Genomic DNA, 21,094 nt, shown 5'->3' on the forward strand with positions numbered 1-21,094 from the left:
TCTAAAAAAATCGAGTTGCAATATGCATGTTACTAAATTTATTTTTTAAAAGAAGATTTTGTTAAAAAATAATGTATGATCTTAAATCTATTCTTTAAACAACTGCTCTAAAGAAACTCTAAGGAGATTGCAGTCTAAAGATTAAGTTTCATGTGCAGATTTAAGTTTGGCCACATGTCAATTGAAAAAAAATTCGGATCACCTTCAAAAAGTCAGGCAGAATAAAATCCACATTATTACATAAAAGAAACAAAATAAAACCAATAAATTTTTATAGCACTAATAATTTTAGTTATATATGTATTTAATTGCACATCCTCATAAAAACAATTTTATAATATTGTTTTGTAACTATATACCTCCTAGGTTTTACAACATGCAAGTTGCTTTATGAATTAATTATTTTTTTATAACTATTGATTCTGAAAATATTTCACTTATTTTTTTCTTATTCTTTTTTCAGGGAGGTGGAATGCAACAAACATAAGGTAAGTCAATGCCATTGAAATCAGTCCATGTTAAGAAGTTTCTTGGTATAAGAAAAATGGGAAGCACAAGCAAGACTAACTTAGAGCAATCTGTTATTTTCATCTACCAACATATACTCCAGAAAAAGGCATTGAAGCACCAGAATTTATTTGCACACAAACTAAAATTATTCTTCAGATTGATGTTTGCTATTTCCTGTTACTCTCTGATGAAAGAAAATATAGTTCCTTGCTATACAAAATCTGTAATATTCATTCATAGTATAGATGGCTCCCAAATGGTTATTTAAGCCAAACAAGGTTTCCTTGTCACCAGGGAGTATCAAGCAAGGTCTTGGGATTTGCATAATAATTGGTTTGAAACAAGTGATATTCCATACAGAACTATGTATACAGAGAGTAATGAATATGGTAGCCACAGTCTGTGAGATCAATATCAGCACCATAATGAAAACTGAGTATTTTTCAGTCTTTGGAGGTTTTCAAACATCCATAAAGCTAATGAGCTAATTTAGATAGGCATTAAACATGAATTTAATCACATTACTGGTAATTATTAGCAGACACACAATATGAAGGCCTTACAATTTCCTTCAAAAGTTGTAATTAACCATAAAAAAATAAATTTTTTGATCTAATGTACTGCATATAAATGACTCAACTAAATACTTTTAGATTTAACAGAATGCTTAGCTTAGAGTCATTTTTCCTAATGTATTTTTCAGCTGAAAGTTAAAGTATGTTTTTTGCCACACATTAGCTTAAGAGCAAAATCTCATATGACTGCAAATGTTACTCACTGAAATCCAAACCCATTTCCTAAACAAACACAGCATAACTTTATCTGATCCATGGCCTTCCTATGCTGGTCATGAGTTAGCAGGTAAGAACCTGCTGCCAGCTATCTCCCCAGCTCCTGGGAAATTATATTAAACCCTATGAGCAAAAATCTTGAGTATTAGAATAAAAAACTGTGCTCAAATAAGGTTTGGAGTTTTGCTTGGCAAGTGGCAAACATGGACAGAAACACCTGACCCAAAAGTCTTGGGAGAGACAAAGAATATTTCTCCCTGGCTGTCTACAACTACATTCCCAAAGCATTTCAGTGATAGAAAGCAATGACTGGAACATAAAAACAAGTATATATATATATATATTTAAAAGATTTTGAAATAAAGTTTCCACCTCTAGAAATGTGTGACCAGACAAATATTTTTAGTTTGGCTGTGTTAAAGTAGCTTTTTCACAAAGGCTTAAAGCTGGAGTATATAAAGTCTGGTCCCTGAAGTTACGGTTCTGGAAAGAAATACTTAATAATCTAATTTCAAATAATGGTCGAGAACTGTTTTTTGAAAGCTGGCAAATGACTGTGACTCCTCAATTTCTCTCAGGCAGAAGGAGAGAGCTTTTTTATTTAACAGAGTGGTGAACTTGTCTACTTTTTCATTTTTCAATGGACCATTGCTCAGTAACACATCTTCCATGCCTTTACTCGTGTTACTCAGAAGTTACAGTTTTTCAGCAATATTGAAAAATTGAGATTTATATGAAAAGAGATAAAAGACCTTTTTTCCAATGGATTATCACTGATATAAAATTATTATCTTTTTAGAGGCTTGTAGAAATCCATATTTTTCACTGTAAAATTGGCAGAGAAACCATTTTCTGTATAATAAATTTTCAGTAAAAAATGTTCAACCACCTTTCTTCCTAGCTATGCTAGCTATGCTCTCTGTGCCTGTGATTAAGCTGAAGCATTTTTTGGGCTCTTTCAGGTCAGCTCTCAACCTAGATTGTTCTTTTGCATACAATGATGTGGGTAGAAGGGAATCAAGCCAATTTTTTTTTTTTTTCTGTCTGAGAAATCAATAACAAAATGTGCCATGCTTAAATCTCATGTGGGCTTTTTATGAACACTCCCTTCCAGCCCCCAAGCCCCACAATATTTGGCACAGGAACAAGCAGAATTCTTCAGTAGTTAATGAGCTGTAGGGGTAAGACATCAGCAATCACCAGGTGTAGGCGCTTCTGTTGTGTGAAATTCTCCTGCTCCTTACAGCTGCTTCTCCTTCCTGTCCTTCACCCAACTGCTCCTCGCTCGACTTGAGAACATTTTTCTCTCCTTCCACCTCTCCCCTCCCCTGATATAGTCACAGCTTCTTCCTTTGTTGTTCTTCCAGCTGGGTAATCCTTGCTAAATAGAGCGCTCCTGAAATATTGTGGAGCTGTGATGACTCCTGCAATTGCATTCCTCAATTTATTTATGTTATACATCTTTCTCCTATGCTATGTTTATGTAAGCAGTTACAACAGTGGAGCACACTATCTATAGACTAATTAGAATTTACTATAATAAACACAACTATGAATCATGACTTTCATTATTTCCTGCTCTAATAAACTGTTGATATAATTCAGGACAATGACAAGGAAATGATCATTAATAACAAATATTTGGTATTTACTAATTAATTAAAGCTGCTCATTAATTTATTTGAAGGATAAAGATTCAAGAAACAGGTCATTCATGTAATTTACTGTAAATGGAAACCAAAAAATCTTCTCTTGGAATTAAAATTTTACTGAAATTTTGCATATTGCATTAAGGACCTTGTGGGTGGAAAGCTATAGCTGTTTAAAGAATAAACTTCCTCATTTCATTCTCAGTCAGAGCACTTGGAAGCTGTATGGTGTATATGTGAAATTAAATTAAGCAAAGAAAAAAATATATTTTCTTGTGCACACTGACTTCACGGAAGGAATATGTCTTGCTATGTTTTCATGCTTTGTCTACAGCAAATGGAGCTGCAATCTTATCTTCACGTCTCACCTGGATGTCTCTAGGTTCTGTTGTGTTTAGCTAATATAACACAACATTTAAAAGTATCAGCTTCTTGCAAGAAGAGGAAATTGGACTAAGAAAGGGATTTTAACTTTTTTGTTGTTGCCTCAGGCACAGCTTGAGTTAAGTGACTCCCATGCCTATGAAACTGATTTCTGCAGCCTATCTACTGGAATTACTCTGCTCAGCTACTCCTGTCTTCTTTTTCCTCATGTCTTTCCCAGTCTGTTTTTATAATACTCTAATTTCACCTAAGTGTTCTCCTCCTGTTGTTTCACTCTGTCAAATTTGAATATGAGAAATTTCTAGCTATTAAAGACTCAGGTTTAATTAATATATACTGCCTTGCCTCTTTCAGAGTCTTTATCAAGACCCTAAAGCATTTCATGTCCTGTGTTGACATACAAAATTTTCCCTAATTTTAATATATGTTGGAAAATCGTGAAATGGAATGAGAAGGTGTGGTGATAACTCAAGAAAGAGCCTATTACAAAAACCATCTTTAATAAGAACTCTGTTTTTTTTTCCTGTTTTCAACAGGGATTGTTTCTCATGCTGTTGCTGAGGAGGTTGTGGAACTGCACAGCCACTTCCCAGGGTTGTGGTGGAAAATGTACTTTGGACAGAGCAGTTCTTACTCAGACACTTGGGCTCCACTGCCTGATTTATGTCTGGAAATCCTCAGCTGGGCCTTTGAACCATAAAACCAAATTTGCTTAAGGTGTGTTGAATGCATTGATGCACTGAATGTGTATTTTTAATAAAAGGTAATTGTTAAGGAATATCCCTTCAGGATATTAATTTATAATAATATTATTAATATCATTATGATATTAACATATAGTAGTAATAATAATACTGTATATCAATAGAATAGGACTATAACTTCAGGAATATTGTCCAAACTAAGTAGACTATTTTTGAAACCAAAATAATCAAAACATAATGACAATGAGTGTCAGCAGAAGAAATACCAAATTTTGTTAGTGTTTCTTTTTGTTATAAATTATTCCATGCCTACCATATCACATTTCCAATTATCCAGGTCCAAGAGTCTGACTTTTATAAAATGTATTTTGAAGCTCATTTGTGTTTGGTCTCTCTAAATTCAAAACTAACTTTTCAAGATGTAAAATTTAGGTGCAGATTCATTCAACCAATACAATTCCAATATGCTTTTGGAATATGATTTTTAAAGCCCTTCATGGTGGGGCTAGGGCATTTTCTTAGATCATGGCAGAGGAACCAGTGCACTTCCAACTGCATTTGAGATTTTTTTTGGTAGAAGTCAATTATTAAATTTTATGACTTGCAACTGTCATTTTTAAGCATAAGTTTTTATAAACAAGGGATGGGTATATTCATCATTAATCTGTGACAGATTCATTAATTTATATCTCATAATAGTAAAAAAAATTAAGGTAGCCTTTCTTTACTACCCCAAAAGAAAGGTACTTTAAAAATCATAGTAATTCTTCTTGTGTCAGTGAATCAGGATGGGTTATAATAGATAGAAGAACTATTCCTATACCATGTTTGCCATCCTCTTCTTCTTTATCTTTTCATTTTCAAATAAAGGAAAGAGAAAACCTAAAAGGAAACCAAAACCAGAGTAATTTTGACCTATATAGCTCCTTCAAACAGTCATTTTTTTAAAAGAATCCCACTAAATGAGTAAAAAATGATGTGCCTGTGGAAGCAGAGGGCTCCAGTGGGATCTTGTTCATTCTGTGAGTTTGTGTGACCTCTGGATGAGCAGAGTGCTGCACATGAATATGTACCAGCCAGGCAGATGTTACACTCACTGCCCTTCACTCGCTGAAACTGATAATCAGTTTGGCTGTCATTCATTGTCCTTTTGAGGCTTTCTGGCAGCAAATGAATGCCAAGGAGACATATTTGATCCTGTAGGTCCTGCCAGAAATTAGCTTTGGACTTGGATATTTTGAAATGAATCTGAGTCGAGTTTGACAACAAAGGGAAGGCTGCTGCAGTAACATGTGCAGGTGATGCTCTTCTCAATCTGTTTGTATTCTCCAGACAGGGAGAGATCAGGGCCCTTTCCTGCCTTTAATTCAGCTGTGGGTATCAAGGCCAAATACACTGTAATGTCAAAACATATAATTTATTTATTTATGCAGACAAACTGCCACTGAAGTTGCACCTATGTAACCTAATGAATGGGGCATCAGTGTTTGAGTTAATAACAGGCAAAGAATTAATTGCCAGCAGCAGAAGTCTTCAGCTTTGTAATTTGGAAATTAGAATGGGGTGAGGATACACATTAAATATTAAGGTTTGTTTTTTTTTTTACACAGCTAATAGTGTCTTGCATACTGTAGTTGCCCACTGAATAAATAGAGTTTGATTAAAAAGCAAATTTTCTACATTTTTAATCTGTTTGGGTTTTGTTTTGTTTTGTTTGGTTGCTTTTTCTTGGCCCCCCTAGTATTTCATTAATGGTTTTCAGAGGCTCTGCAGAAGAAGATGAGGATGAGCAATACTGCAACTGCATGTGCTGGATAGAAGCAATGTGACAACAGAAGCACAATAATGTTTAAGAATCAGGACATATGAGGATTTGCAAGGCTGCAGAAGCTGCAGTGGGACACAGGCCTGTGCTTCACAACCATCCAAAAACTCAGAAAAGGTAAATAAAAAAAGGTAAAAGCTGAGTGTGCTTTCAAAGTGGAGTGAAAAAAATATGGGGAAATAAAAGAAAGAATAAAGAAATTTAATTAGTAGTAATCTACAAAGATTATGTTGCTAAATACTAGAATTTAGACTGCAGGGCTGTAATTGCAGCTTTCAGCTGAGGAACATCCAGGACAGCTCATCAGAAATGTCAGCTTGGTCCTTTTTCAGTCTGCAGTTTTTGTATGCTGATCTAGTCTCCTGCCTTAGCTGTACTTGTCCAGAGGGCTCTGATGAACAGGAAAGAAACCCTGGACGAGCAACCCCCTCCCTCTGCCTCTATTTGTTCAAAGGAGAGGAATCAGAAACTGATATTCTCTCAGGAATATCTCTCAGGAAGGGTGATCCCTCAATTATTTTAGCCTTCAATTGCCTTTCCATTAGCAGTCGTGTTCCACTAAAGCACAGGTGTGAGGAAAAGATGCACAACCCTGTTTCTAAAATCTTTCAGTGAGCTCCTGAGGTAGTAGAAGTCCTTAATGGCTTTGCTGCCCAGGTGACCTCTCAGTGTTCCGGGGCCTCTGGGGTGGTGCTGGCCCCGCTGTGAGAGGTTTGCACCTCACTTTTGTTAGAAATTATAGAAACTCTGAGTTTGCACCTCGGAGCTGAGCCAGAGCTGGCACTGACCTGGGCTGTTCATAGCACACTCACTGTTTTCTTAGAGGAGCTTGAGTTTTTTGAGCACTCTCCAGCCATGTAAGTCCCCGTGCCATTCACTAACCCAGGCTGTTTCTTATTTCCAGAGCTTTTAGCCTCTGTTTCCGTGTCACTGCTGAGTGCAGATGTGATCTGTGCTGGTTAAAGGGGTGCTCAGAAAGATGAAAGGAAATGGCTTTTAGACAAGGGTGAAATAGTATCTCACTTGTATCCATGAATGTATTTTTCACTTTGAGAAATGTATATGATAATTTAAAAAGAAGAAAAACCAAATGTCACTGAGGATTTTTAAGATTTGTAAAGATAGCATATAATTTTACAATAAAATAATATATATTTTAAAACATATATAAATATATATATAACATATATATTTATAATATATATTTTTTTTCACTGTAATTACACTATCCATAATTCCATGTGGGTGTAACCAAGTAAATTTTCTTTTAAACTTTCAATTTTCAGTTCAACAATTTTCTTTTAAACTTAGCAATCGCATGTAAGAAGTTCCATTTCCCCATTGATTTTTCTGCTTTTCCAGTTGTGAGTTACAGCTGGAAAAATCTGCAGTCTTAATGGCAACTAAAATCTGATCAGCAGCATAAAACCACCCCAGAGTGGTACGCATTATATAAATACATATTTTTAAAATATATTTTTTTTCACAGTAACTACACTAGCCATAATTCCATGTGGGTGTAACCAAGTAAATTTTCTTTTAAACCTAGCAATCACATGTAAGAAGTTCCATTTCCCCATTGACTCTTCTGCTTTTCCAGTTGTGAGTTCCAGCTGGAAAAATCTGCTGTCTTAATGGCAACTAAAATCTGATCAGCAGCATAAAACCATCCCAGAGTGATACGCAACCACTGAATCCTTTGAATCCTGTCCTGCCTGAGACCTTAATCCTAGCTTCAGAATGAACACTTTTTAAAATATGAAAGACAATTCAATCTCTGAAAAATCATTATCCCAGGGATTTCTACAGCACAGGTCCCAGTTCCAGAGGAAAAAACAGGAAAACATTTCTGACTCTGTGCAGCTGAAAATTAAGAAGCTAGTAGGGTGATAAGAGGAGAGTCTAAATTTGCCATTTAGAGAATTATCCAGGTTATTTGGCTCAGAAAAACAAAATCCCTGTGTGTGTTTATTCTCCACATATTATCTTTTTCAGTGTGACATTTAGTGTTGGTCACAAATGTGTGCAGAAATTTGCTTTGTTTGATTTATTTTGTCTGGAAGAAAGCACCAGGTTGGCTTGTACTTTACCAGAAAACTGTTATTGTTGGGTTTAAACACGCAAGTAAATAAGATATAAAGTGGCATAATGGTATCTATTCAGCTGATTCCTGTTTGTTGAACCAACTACCATTAGTGGCTGTGAATGGGTCTTATTGTGCTGGTGTCAATGAGGTTGTGCTTAGTCCTGTGAACTTGAGAACAGTTGGTTATAGTTGAGAAAAAGGCTAAATAATTGGATTTGAAACAGTGTTTTGCAATTACTAAGGCACTGTTACTGAATATTTGTTTTACTCTGGAGAGACGGACTTTGCTTGGACACAGAGATCCTCAAAACTGAATGTCCAGGATTATTTCAGTCTGAGTCTGGGAGATCTGTAGCCAGTTCTGTAGTGCTGCATGATGTGCTATTTCCAAATTCATGCTTCTGAGTCCTTATTGGACTGCATGCTTTTAGTCTAGCCAGGTCGTCTCCAGTGTGAGTAACTCCTTTATTTGTGCTCCCCCGTTGCACAGATCCCAAATATCTTTAGGTCTGCCAAAGTGGTATGAATACTGCTAAAAAGAGGAAGCCTCAGATCTTCTGCTGAGGAATGATGATTAATCAGATGGTATTTTTATTTCAATTATTATTTGTTAGATGGACACAGAAGTCACTGTCCAATAAACACGTGGCATTAATGCAGTGGTGCCCTAGAGTCCCTTGGCAGATGAAAAGCTTTTCTTGCAAGAAGTGATGGGAAGGAGGAATTGGTTCACTTAAAGTGCTGGAGACTGAGTCTCAGAAGTCAAGTCATTCATCCTGCCTAGGCAGAAGGTGATCTTGGCCTTGGGACTCACCATTTGCTTGGTTTTCCCGTGGCCTGGCTGTTCCCTTGGGGTGGGTCATGGCACAGGGAGGAGTTCAGAGTCTGCAGTTTTTGTGTCTGGTACTGTGCAGACAATGCAAACAACTGCATTGCAGTCAAAAGGGATGGGATGTAGGGAACTGTACCCTGGAGTGCCTCTTCCTCTCTCTGCTGGACTGAAGAATGTCATTGGCATGTACATTTTTCTTTGTTATCACTGCTATTCTGGTCATATTTTAATTTATCAGAATCCACTGAAATAAATTATTGGTTTTTTCCTTACCAGTCATGGGTGACAGGAAGCAAAGGACTCTAAGGGGGAATCTGGAAAGGATATCACTTTCAAAAGACAGAGAAGAAGGGTACAGAAGGAAATGTAAACAGATTTACATAATACTTCACCTGGTGTTACTGATGAACAATATCAATACGATGGGAATGGTAATTTGGTACATTGGTATGGGAACCAATGTCTTTTGATTCAGCACAAATTGACAAATTGCAATCTGGACACAGCAGAAACCTATGGGAAGGTGAAAAATCTATTTCCAGACATCTCTGGAATTTAGTAGAAATAGTGTTGAGGACTAGATAGGAGCACAGACACCACAACAGATCAGTATCAAAACAACCTAGAAAAAGGCTAATTTCAGTATCTACATGCTGAAAACCACAGCACTGTTTAAATAGAAGATTGTAGTCATGTGAACTTACAGGGACCAACTATTTTTTGTCAGCTATGTTGGCATGGCGCCTGCTGAACTATTCCCACTCTCATTTCAATCCAGAAAATTCACAGGTGGTTCATGTTAAATTATGGGGGCCTTCATGGCCATCATTTTGATATTACTACTCCTCTGCTCACTGTATTTCAGTGCTTTGATCAGAGGATTGGTTTTCCTTATAGCCACAGATGCTTGCTGTTTGACAGGCTGACAGGCAGACAAAGTAAATAGGCACGGAAATAAAATATTCCTTGGCTTTGGTGAGTTTGGCCAATGTCATGTGGGCAAACACTGCTCTGTTATCCTTTTAACGGTGTTAGGATGGGGAGAGGCTATTGTGTATAATGACACACAGGAATCTTGCAGCTTTTTTTCCTGGACTGTCTTGTTGAGGATTTGATCGACAAATCTGAGCTTACAATGACATTTGACTGTTAACTTTTCAATTAAAGTGGTAAGCATTGCCATCACAGAGCACTGTGAAATTTGGAGGGGTTAGTCTGGAAAAATCCCATCTGGCAAAGATGTACCTGATCCTGCATATCAATAGGATTTTTGAGCAGAGATCAATAGCACAATGAAATGCTACATAATTATTGTGTGTCTGTGCCTGTATCTACTTGCCCGCATTCACAATGCAAAAAAGAAATAAAACACTCAGGGAAAAAAAAAAAACAACCAAACAACACAGCACTTCAGGTCACCAGAGATACAGCTCCTAACATAGCATTAAACAAGTTACCTAGGCAGTGTAAATGTTTTTATGAAATATTTCTATATTATGAAAAGAGAAATCTAATAAATCAATACTGATTTTGAAATTGATTAAGTACTTTGGATTAAGGACTGTTGTACAGCATTTGTGGCAACTCTCGATGCGACATCTGCTCAGTGAATTCCCCTGGGGTAATTTTGTGGGATTGGAAACCTGGTTTTCCATAAAGAAATTGTTACTGACCTATTGATGCGATGTGACATTGCTTCCTACTTTGGCAGCTTAGGTAGTAGCAGAGAGAGTTGGTCCCATCAGCCCTTACCCTGATCTGTTGCCAGGTAAACAAGAAAAATAATCAGATAGGGAACAAGCTGACTGCCCTCTCTCTCCCCTCAAAACAAAGCAAAAAAAAAAAAAAAAGAGAAATTCATGATGTCTTTTTTTTCTCATTGTTTATCATTTTGTCATTACCTTTAGTTTATTTTTAAAAAATGAAGCTAGTAATGAAATGGATTTTGCTTTATTGATATATCTCCTAGTCAAAGAGCAACTCTTAACATTCAGTACTTAAAATAAATTATCTGGTTATTGTAAATAGCTGAAAGAAAGCCCCATTACCAGAGACCTTCTGATACAGTTTTTTGTTTTCTGTGTCCTGAACAGTTTGGCTGGATCAGTTTTAGCTGGTAAATTAAGATAAATCATGCTTTGTTAAGCACTTGTGTTGAAAAGAAAAAAGCAAGTATGCTATTCCTAAGGGCATGGGGGAAAAAAAAGTGTTGGTTTTCTCTTTATTATTTCATCCATTTTGGAACTTAGTGGTTTTCAGACCATAGTTTCAGATTAGGATCTTTGAGAGAGCTCTTGCTACAAAGACTGCATGTCTCATCAGCCCAAATTTAATGGGGTAAAACACACTTTGGGGCTGGCTTCAGATGCTCATCTTCTGCCCATGGAAAGTTTGATGGTGGGGCAGGCACCCAAGAATTTTCAAAACTTTGGTAACATAGGAGAAATCCTAGACTAGCCAGGAGTTCTGGCCACCAGTTTTGGAAGAGATCTTTTGGTTTGCTTTGGTAGCTTGGATTTGTTGACCTCTCTTTCCAAGGACAATTTGCATTAATTGTAGTGTATTCAGCTGCTGAAAACAATTGGTTTGTTTTTAAGGAAAATATTTCAAATAATTCAATTTCTTAAAAATTATAGATATTGTGATTTTAAAATAGACTTTGCTTTGTTCCGTAGGCACACAATTGCAAGAGATTATGGTACAGCAAGAAAAAGAGTAGGTAAAACTTTCAAACCTATGTATTCCGATATTTTCTTAAAATTCCTATTATTTCTAAAATATTAATTTTAGAAAATCTGTGTAAATGAAGATTGTAAATCTCTGTCAATAACTTACCCTCAGCTGGGTAAGCATGGTTGGGTAAATTTCAGTAATATGACTATCAGTGGAAACAAGCATAAATATAGATGTAAAAAAGATATTTTCACAGACAAAATTACTTGGTGGTTGATTACTGATGCTTTCTCAGATTGAGATAAATTAAGATCAAGAAAGACGGTATCTCAAAAAAAGAAAAAAAAAGAGGTCAGAAGAGAGAGAACACAGAAAATCTCATGAAGAAATAACCATCAATAGTTTTGTAAAGCATTCAAAAATACATATGGAATGCATGTATTGAATTTTAAGGATAAGTTTCTGGATATTTGAAGTAGATGCTAATGATCAAATTACTTTTGATACTGAGTATTAAAAAAAGCTAAAGATATTTCTGTGTAGCATTTGAGTGTCTGAAATAGTGATTGATCATGGCTAAATCAATCTGCACTGGAAATGTTTCTTTTTAGTTGTACGTGTGTTAGATTCTGCTGATGCCATCAAGTTCTGTTGCTTCTCCCAGAATCTGCAAGATGTCGATATTTATTTCTTCCAGCTCTGTTTTATGAACCAAAAGATGGATTGGCAAATAACTGAAAATGTTAATGGTTTTATCACTGAATTGTTCTTTAGTATATGACACATGAGGCTTTTTGGTGAGCTGTGTGAAGATCAAGGCACATACAGACAGTGATCCATGTAGACTCAGGCTTAATTTCTGAGCAAGTCCCAAGCTTTGATTGTGTGTCACTCCATTGTGGTCTTTCTATTATGAATCAATAATAACAGCTCCCCAGTCTGTCTTCTGAAGAATCCTACAAGCTCTCTGCACTGCAAACCTCACTTAGATCTGTTACACAAACTGGCTGATAGACATATTTGGTATAATTTTTTTATTGTTCCCAGCTCCAGAACTACTACTATTAATTTCCTCTCCCTCAGTTTCCATAAAATTTATGTCTTTTTTTGAAAAAGGAAAATAAACCCAAATGACTAAAACATTCTTATTATTTAAGTTCAAATATTATGACTAGGCTGTTAACTTTGGTTACTGCTAGCAAGAATAACATCATCCATTTACCCTTTCTCTGCTTTGAATAAATGGCCAGGTTTTTTATTCATCTTAGCTGCTTTTTTTTCACTTTTCTCCATGTGTCTATCACTTCAGGAAAATTAATGAGTCAACATTGTACCAGTTCTAGAGAACTGATAAATGAGAAAAATCAGTCAGCTTGTTCAGCTTGTGTCTTTGCATTAAATCAATCTTGAAATAATTTATCCTTCCCATGAGCCTTGCAGATACACAGATCTCATTTATGCAGCTTCTGTGCAACTTTCTTCACAGCTTTCATTTGATTTGCTTATCCATGTGCTTCTGCTACTAATGTTGGATACTAGGCTTAATAGGATGGATGGCAAGTCTTCGTGGTGTTTCAAATACTCTGAGTAAATCAGATCATTAAAATACAGCTTAACCTAATGGATCACCTTGGAGTGTAAAATAAATCCTTCTCTACATTAAAATGAACAGAATTGTGGGTTTTTAGCATCTTCCACAGACTGGAAAATAGCTATTAAAGTGTATGTGGAAAAACAGTATGAAACACTATGTTTGACTTATAATTCCCTCAGGATCAGGTTTTACTCCTCTGTCCACATCTTCCTTTGGGATTTCACTTGAGGGAGGGGCCATATCTTTGCATTTTGTTTGCACATGCCCTGACACATGGTTGGGTGCTCCTTGTTGCACAAATAAGCTCAGTTTTTAACCAGAAACATCATTAAAAATTGGTTTATTATGCAGTATTCCAGTCTAATCAGGTTTATATATGTCAAGACCTTGGTCATGGATCTAAATGTATTAAATAACAAAAGAGAAATGTCTGTGTTTTGTAAGGAACATTTTAATATTATTGCTCTGTCTAACAGGTGAAACTGTCTCAAAGCTCATTTGTGCCTGGACTGCAAGGGCTGTAGCATCTCTCTGGGCACTGCAGAATTGCTCTGGCCCCAGGTTCACCCCCTTCAGCACCCCCTACACCTTGTGGGAGGCTCTTGGTTTAGACACAAAACCTGCTTGCTCATGTGTCTGGTGACATCCCTTGTCAGCCAGAGAGGACCTGTCCAGTACAAAGGTGTCACCCTGATTCTTAAGGTTTTCTAAAGCCTTCTGAGTTTACATTCTGTTGGAGAACCTTCCCACACAATTTCTATAAAAAACATATTGTTTTGCATTCCTTTATGGGGGTGGAGAAACTTGATGTACTAGTGGTTTGTCCAATGTCTTTGGAGAGGTGGCCCATTCACTCTCCAATCCAATGTCACATTTGGGAAAGTATAAAAGGTGGAGTCAGAGAAATAAACTTTTTTCTTTACCTTGCAAATAGCAGGTGGCTTGCATCGTGCTTTCACGTGTCCTATAGTGACACAAAGGCAGCACACAATTTCCTAATTTCTGATGGAAAAAAGGGCTGAAGGCTCACTTTGACCACCAAGGCTGAGTTTGGACTTGGATGCAAGAGCTCACAGGGGCATGTTTTTGGGGCCTGATTCTTCACTCTCCGGCCCAGGGTCTAATCATCCATTCAGTCTGTACATGTTTTGTTGGCTTCTGTCTTTATTTTATTTTGTAGTAACTTTATTTTATTTTGTGCCAAACTGGCTTTCTGCCTTGCAGGGCACTGGGATGTAGCAGGGCCATGTCTCCAAACCTGGGAATGAAGAAGTGTCCCCGGGCTAACTCAAATGTCAAAGAGATTTGTTCTAGGGAGGGCTGACTGGAAGAACAGAGGTAAGAATGTGGTCTGCTAACACTTCACCACATCAGAGATGTGATAATTCTAGGAAAAATTGCCATCATGGATGTTTAGGACACTGCTAAATGTGCATTTCAAGAAGAGAATTAAGAATCCTTAAAAGACCTTAAAGATTCTCTATGAATTCATATCTGCAGTAGCTATTTCAAACCAATTTTGTTGCCTATGCTGCTGCTCTTTGCCATGTGGTGCAGTTCCTATTCAACCCTGCTTTTTTGCTGCTTTTGGCTTATCTCTGGTCAAGGCTTTAATCTCCTAATAGCAAACTGAGGTCATATCAGCACTCAAATGCTGCTGTGATGTGCAGCCACTTTACCAATGTGAGAAGAGCCTCGCTCCCTGACCCTGGGCCAGGCTCTGGAGCTGCACTACAGGGCTGTACACGTGCCACCAACATGCAGGTCACACACAACAGCCAGCACCAGGCACCACCCCTGAGATTCCCAGCAGAGCAAATAGAGGTGTCCATGTGAAAGAAAGAACAAGGGCTGCAGCTGCTGCTTCACAGATTTGAGCATTAGTGCTTCTGCTTGAAAGATTATCATATGTTTTTTATATATTAAATTACTGCGTCAACTGAAGAGGAATTAATTTTAGCACAGAACGAAAGGGTATCTTAAAAAAAATCAAACGATAAATGGAAAAGATGAATGCTCACAAATTTATTAAGTCTCAAACAACTGAGTGCAAACATAAGCATGAATAGTTAAGAAAAAACATTAGAAAAAACCCAGAAAGATACAAAGTCTTTACATTGTCTGCCACCATGGCTTCCTCTGGGTCTGCCAGCTTGACTCTAAACCAACATCAGGCCTGAAAAGGATTTATAAATCTAGGATGTGAAGTATTGCTTTCTCTAAAAGCTGAAGAAAATATAAAATCAGAATAGAACTCAAAGGCTTAAATATTAAATTTCTTAGTAGTGAGACAGGAAAGAACCAAACCTGAACAAGTGCTCTGGGCAAATATTTCATTTCTAAGATTCTTCTTCATAAAATGCAATACAAGGTTTAAAAAGTACGGAAATGCTGATTGGAAGGTGTTCACCAGGACCCCTTTACAAAGAATATTTACAGGAAGAATTTCATGGTGCAACCCAGTTAGCTTTTCTGTAGCTGCAAAACTCTTCACAAAACCAGCTCCCTAAGTTCATGTGCATTGAGCAGTTCAAGTGAAAATCTGTCAGTGGAACTGAATTAAAACCATAGAGCCAAGGTCTCTCCTAGTATAAATCATGTACATTGCTATAATAAAACAACATACAACAGAAGCAATTCTTCACACCACTGGGTTTTTGGCATGGGAGTTGGTCCCAGAATCCAAATCTTACTGTTTCAGCTTCCATATTTCATAATGTGTTGGAAAACCTAAACTACAATATGCTGTAATAATTTTGTGACATTTGATAATAGAATAAATGTGATGTGGGATCTGAAAAAACTAAAATAAGTTGGGATTTATCTTATTTTTCTTTTTTAATGGTCTTGGTCATGCTAGTAAATGTCACTTTCTCATGTGTAAAATGAAGTGGAGGTATTGTACCATGTCCTGATTTTACCAATTGAAGACTCTTTCTTTTTCCAAAGTCATAAAGTATATGTCAAGCCCTCTGAGCAACTCCTTTATGCCTTGCTGGCAGTGCTGCAATTAGTATCACACTGTGTCATATTCAAAGCTCAGTGACTGTTAAATGTGCTATGCCTGCATCACACTAACTACTATATCAGTCATCTCAGATGACCCCCTTGAAAATTGCTGCCAAAAGTTTATATGTCAGAAACCACTTTGAAAATGCTTATGAAGTGAAGAATTTTCACAGCTCTTTACCTACTTAAATACTAAAAACTGTCAGTCAATGAAATCAGGCTCGACAGTTCGACTCACTGTTCAAAGATTTGCTTGAAAAATTATTCCTATCATCTGTCAGCAAGTGGTTTCTGTGTTTAGTCAGTTGCTCACTTTTATATTGTAATGCCTGCTGTAAGTTGCAACAAAAGACCTGCCAGAACCTTGGTATTGTTTTTATATGGGGTGAGCCAGGGACATCTACCTCAGCAGCACCTTCAGTTCTAAGTGATTTTAAAAAAATGATCCAGAGTAGTTAACAACTGATAAAACTCTTAGAGAAAGGAGATGAGGAGTTTTTTTACATTTTAAGAGTATGAACTGTAAACCTTTCCCATACATCCACTGCCAAGGGCAAGGTTTGATTTATGACTGAGTCTCTATTTATTTCTTTTAATTTCCTGGAAAAATATACAGGTGGGACTTTAGTAATATGACTGAGGTCCAAGCCTAAGCTCACAACATCCATAGGCTAGATGTTAGTCTTTACTTTATAAAAGCTGCATAGCCATTAACATAATGCTAAGAGTCAATATCTACTATGAACTGCTATTAATGAAAAGTTAATCTTTTATTTGCCAGTTAACAATTGTTACAATGAAAGGCAAAAGTGCACCAGGACTTTGTGTGCCCTGTTGCCAGCCCATACCAAACCTTTTCTCTTCCTTTACTCATAACACTGAGGAGATTCCTCAGTGCCATTGGTCTTTTTGCTCTGATCAGCCTGATCAGGTGGAGGATCTGGGCATTGGGGATTATTCAGAAAGCAAACTCATCTGTTCTGAAGGCTGTCAACAGGACCTACCCACCAGACCTGTTCAAAGCATAATAAATGTCTGTCTCTGGATTCTTCACAAAACAAAGTCATAGAAAAATTGCCTTACGGTGATCTGTCTTTTATATAGGAGAAGACAGGTTCAGTGCTCTCTTCATTCTCAAAGGATTTAATTTCTTTTTGTTTACTTTCCATGAAATGACTCTAGGTCAAGTGCAGGACTTTGTGTCCTGTCCCAGGAAGAGGGAAATTCAAACAGAAAAGGATATCTGTGTCCTTGTCTTTTAATTGCCGTTGTGTTTTACATGAAACTCTCAGTAGGTGGAAAAAAAAAAAATGATGGGACTGAAAAATGACTGCAGCCTACCCTCTATGTGTTAACTGTGGACATTTTTATAGCTCTGTTATGGGTGCTGTCTCATTTTCCAACAAGGCATACTGTCACTGAAAAAGAGCTAAAAGAGTTTTCTTCCTCATTTAAAGCTGTCTTTTTCTCCTGTGAAATGGGTTTTGAAGATCCAGAAGAATTAGTCAGCCAGGAGGTCATTCTGTCTGGTGGTGCCTTTCCTCCTGCAGAAAGAAAATGCAACTTCCACAGATCTACTCCCACCAAATGTCCAGGAATTTGCATGCAAAGGGTAAACTGTATCACACAGCTGCTTCTTAATAAAGTATGTCTTATAAGGCAAGCCCTTATAAACATCTGCGTGTTTCCAAGGGTGTTTAGGTGTATAACTATTTATGGCTGTAACAACATAGGTATAAAAAACCCAACTGTAAATGATGTTAAATGAATGCATAAACCATTCCTAAAAGTGTCAGTGACAAAATCTTCACTGAATTTCATGTGCATTCAACCAGGCACTTCGCAAGAAAACAAGGTTTTCTCTGCTGGGAACAGAGAATTCTGGGAACCAGATAGACCTTGGACAGGAACAGAGACAAAATTGTTTCCAACAGTGTGTTCTTGTTTTTCTGTAGTCTGGTGAGGGAGCCTTTTTGGGGTCTGGCCTAACCATCTGAAACACCAAGCCTTTGGAGGGTGTTTAACTTTTAACCTCTAACTTCGTCCTTGTTTCCCTGGCCTGACTCAGCATGTTGCTACCAGAAATAATCTAAAACAAAGGCAAATGATCTCTCATGGAGAGATTCCTCTACCCTGTAGAGGAACTGCTCTGAGAATGGAGCCATATTTTAATTATGTGACATGAGAATCGGTTGTATCTAATATTCAGTTCCCTGGTGTCATAAAAAAGTGGTATTCATCTTCCCTGGTGTCATAAATAAGTGTGATGTACTATAGCAGGCAAGAGAAAGTATGATTTAGTCAGAAATAAAATATGTTGCAAGGGAGTGACTGATTTCAAATCTCTTTTACCTGTATAACACCAATCTAAAATGAACTGCTTAAATAGACTCTAAGGGAGATGAGAGAATGATTTCTTATTAGTCTATAGGGACAATACTTATTGGGATTTGGTCAAATTTATTGCTGAATCCAAAATAATTTTTCAACTTTTATGAGTTCTGGTTTTTTGTTTTGTGGGGTTTTTCTTCCCAAAGAATTCCAGAAACCACCATGGAAGGTCTGTGACCACGGAGTTTACTACAAAGCTTTTGAGGCTTAAGTTGCCTGTCAAGAACATGAAACAAGTAATTCCTAGAATGTTGAATCTTAATAAAACTGGACTGCTTAACCACTTGTTGTGTTATCCACCATTGCTGGAGTGATAAACCTGCTTGAGAACATGAATCATTTCACACTTTGTAGATGCTTTTCAAAGACTTATGTGCCAAGTGCACAATAGAAATATGTGATACTTTGTGTATTGCCCACAGAACATCAGTGATGATAATTTCAGCATGAGGAACATCACCAGCCCTAATTTTCAGGCTAAAACCAGACGTGTTTGAGAAAATGTCTTACCAAGATGACAAAAGAAGGTAAGTGGTGCAGAAGAGTTTTGCTGTGATTAGTGTAGGCTGTGCTGACGTTATTTTTTCTTGATGTAATTGAATAACATAAATAAGCAAGCCTCGAATAGGCTGGGCTAATATATGAGTAGGACCTGTAATATTTTTAAAGGTGGTCCTTCATAAACAGAACTATCTAAACAGTATTTATTGCATTGCATTTCTGGCTCTGAGGTTACTCTTATCTTTGTTTCTATTTTGATCATACCTCAGTGGGGATAAGGTCTGGGTTGTCACTGTTGCTGACAGACAGTGCAATTCCACTTGTAATTCCTATAGTCATTAGTCATGCTAAATTCCTGGGTTAGCTTAAAATCCTCCTGCTGCTTCTGGAGTTCATGGCCAGAAAATGGTGGCCAGACAGGTGTCTCGAACTGGTGTTTAATGGTGGGAACACAATACACTCTCAGTGGGACTTTTGAATAACCAAAACATCTACATTTTCATTTAACTTGGATCTGTCCACACTCTCCTGCAGAATTCAGGTTTTTTTTTTTTTTTTTTTTTTTTTTATAAACTATAGGAGTGATCAGTGAGCTTTATCTGAGCTTGATTTCTCAAGGAATTTCGTAGCAGTTTTTGTTGTCCAGAGAAGGATTTGCTTTCCAAAGCAGATTAAAATCCTTTGCCTTCTCATTTGCTCAGTGCCTTTCCTTTTTGACAACCTGGTTGGGCGAGTTCAAGCAGGGGTCAGCCCTTGTGTTGCCTCTCAAGTGCTGCTGGATGAGAAGTCATCCGAAGGTGTTGCATTCTTCTCCACTCATAGGAACCAGTCCTTTGTTAAATTAATGCTTTATACTCACTTACATATAGCACTTGTAATATTTCTTCTGCCTTACTGCGAAATGCCTCTTGAACCTTTTTACAAGCACTGTCAAACCTTGCTATTGCAGTTCAAGTTTTCAACTCCAGGTTTGCATTCTGTCCCAAGAGCTTTCTGCCTCCCAGCTATGTTAAGAGGAGAAAACATCGTTTTACCTCAAATACGCTGGGGTTTAGTGCTTTCCCTGACTCTCTTGTAATTCTGGTAATCTGTGGCAGAGTAGTAGGATGCTAATTTCTACAGCACAGTTTACTAGAATTATCTGTTAATCCCAAAATGTCAGAAGCCTTGTACAGGATTAAAAAAAAAAAAACAACAAACCAAACAAAAAACAGAAACAAAACAAAACAAAAAAAACCCCACAAAATCTGTGGTCTGTTTCAGATCTTACAGTCAGGCTGAATTCTGTCCTGAGTGCTGTACTGTTCTTTCTTGTAAAGACCCTTGGAAACTATTTCAAAATATATAAACCACCCACTTCTAAACGGTGCCAACCTATATTTCATTTATGATCATCCTGTTTTGGCCATATCTGGTAACTGAGGCAATATTCAGGATCTTTGTCCATCACAGAGCACATCCTTTGCCAGTCTTCCTTTAACGGTGTAAGCCTTGTGTAAGGTACAACTGCTCCAGCTGGAGTAGATGGGAGAAATCACTTCAGTTTTCCAGAAATCACTTTTCAATTGCTGGAGTCTCTTGTAGGTGCCACCTTTACCTGCAGTTATCTTTTTGCTCTCTCAAATCTCTATGGCTGCTAAAATTCCAGCCTTGCTAGTCTATATCCTTTATGCCTTGGCAAATGTTTTGCTAAATATGTTTAAATTAAGTGAACAAATTAGTTATTGTCTGATTATTTCAGTTAGCAGTTTGTTTAGTTGCTGTCTTGTCACAGAAAAGGTTAAATATATTTGTGTGGAGCTGGCAATTTATTTCCGACTTATCTTGGTGCAATATTTTAATTACCCTAATCTGTAGTTCATGATCTTTTGATACCTCAAGAAGAAAAAATCCTGGATTTTGTTTTGAGTTTTTCCTTTCTTTCCCTGTTATTTTGGGGTTTTCTTATTTTTTCTTCCCTGTTTACCTCCCTGCATTTTCTTTTTTCCTTTCTTTATTTCTATAATTTTCTTTGTTTTTTGTTGTTGTTAATATTTCTTTTTTTTTCCTGCTCCAGAACTTGAAGGATATCAGATTTTGTCAGAGGAAAAGAAGGAATGCTCTATACTTGCCAGAGAAAAGTACCCTTTTACACTGTCCATCACT

The 21,094-nt window shown here is 37.0% G+C and overlaps 1 long non-coding RNA gene across 1 annotated transcript; it reads left to right on the top strand.

Moving 5' to 3' along the window:
- The first annotated feature begins 527 nt into the window (after positions 1-527).
- On the top strand, positions 528-16,609 carry LOC146768591 (uncharacterized). The gene is made up of 3 exons (XR_014958022.1): positions 528-4,051; positions 5,780-5,980; positions 11,457-16,609. It is a non-coding gene; the product is annotated as an uncharacterized LOC146768591 (long non-coding RNA).
- The last annotated feature ends 4,485 nt before the right edge of the window (positions 16,610-21,094 follow it).

Source organism: Lonchura striata, chromosome 1 (genome assembly GCF_050655825.1).
Source record: "Lonchura striata isolate lonStrDom1 chromosome 1, ASM5065582v1, whole genome shotgun sequence".
In the NCBI taxonomy this organism is placed as follows: Eukaryota; Metazoa; Chordata; class Aves; order Passeriformes; family Estrildidae; genus Lonchura; species Lonchura striata.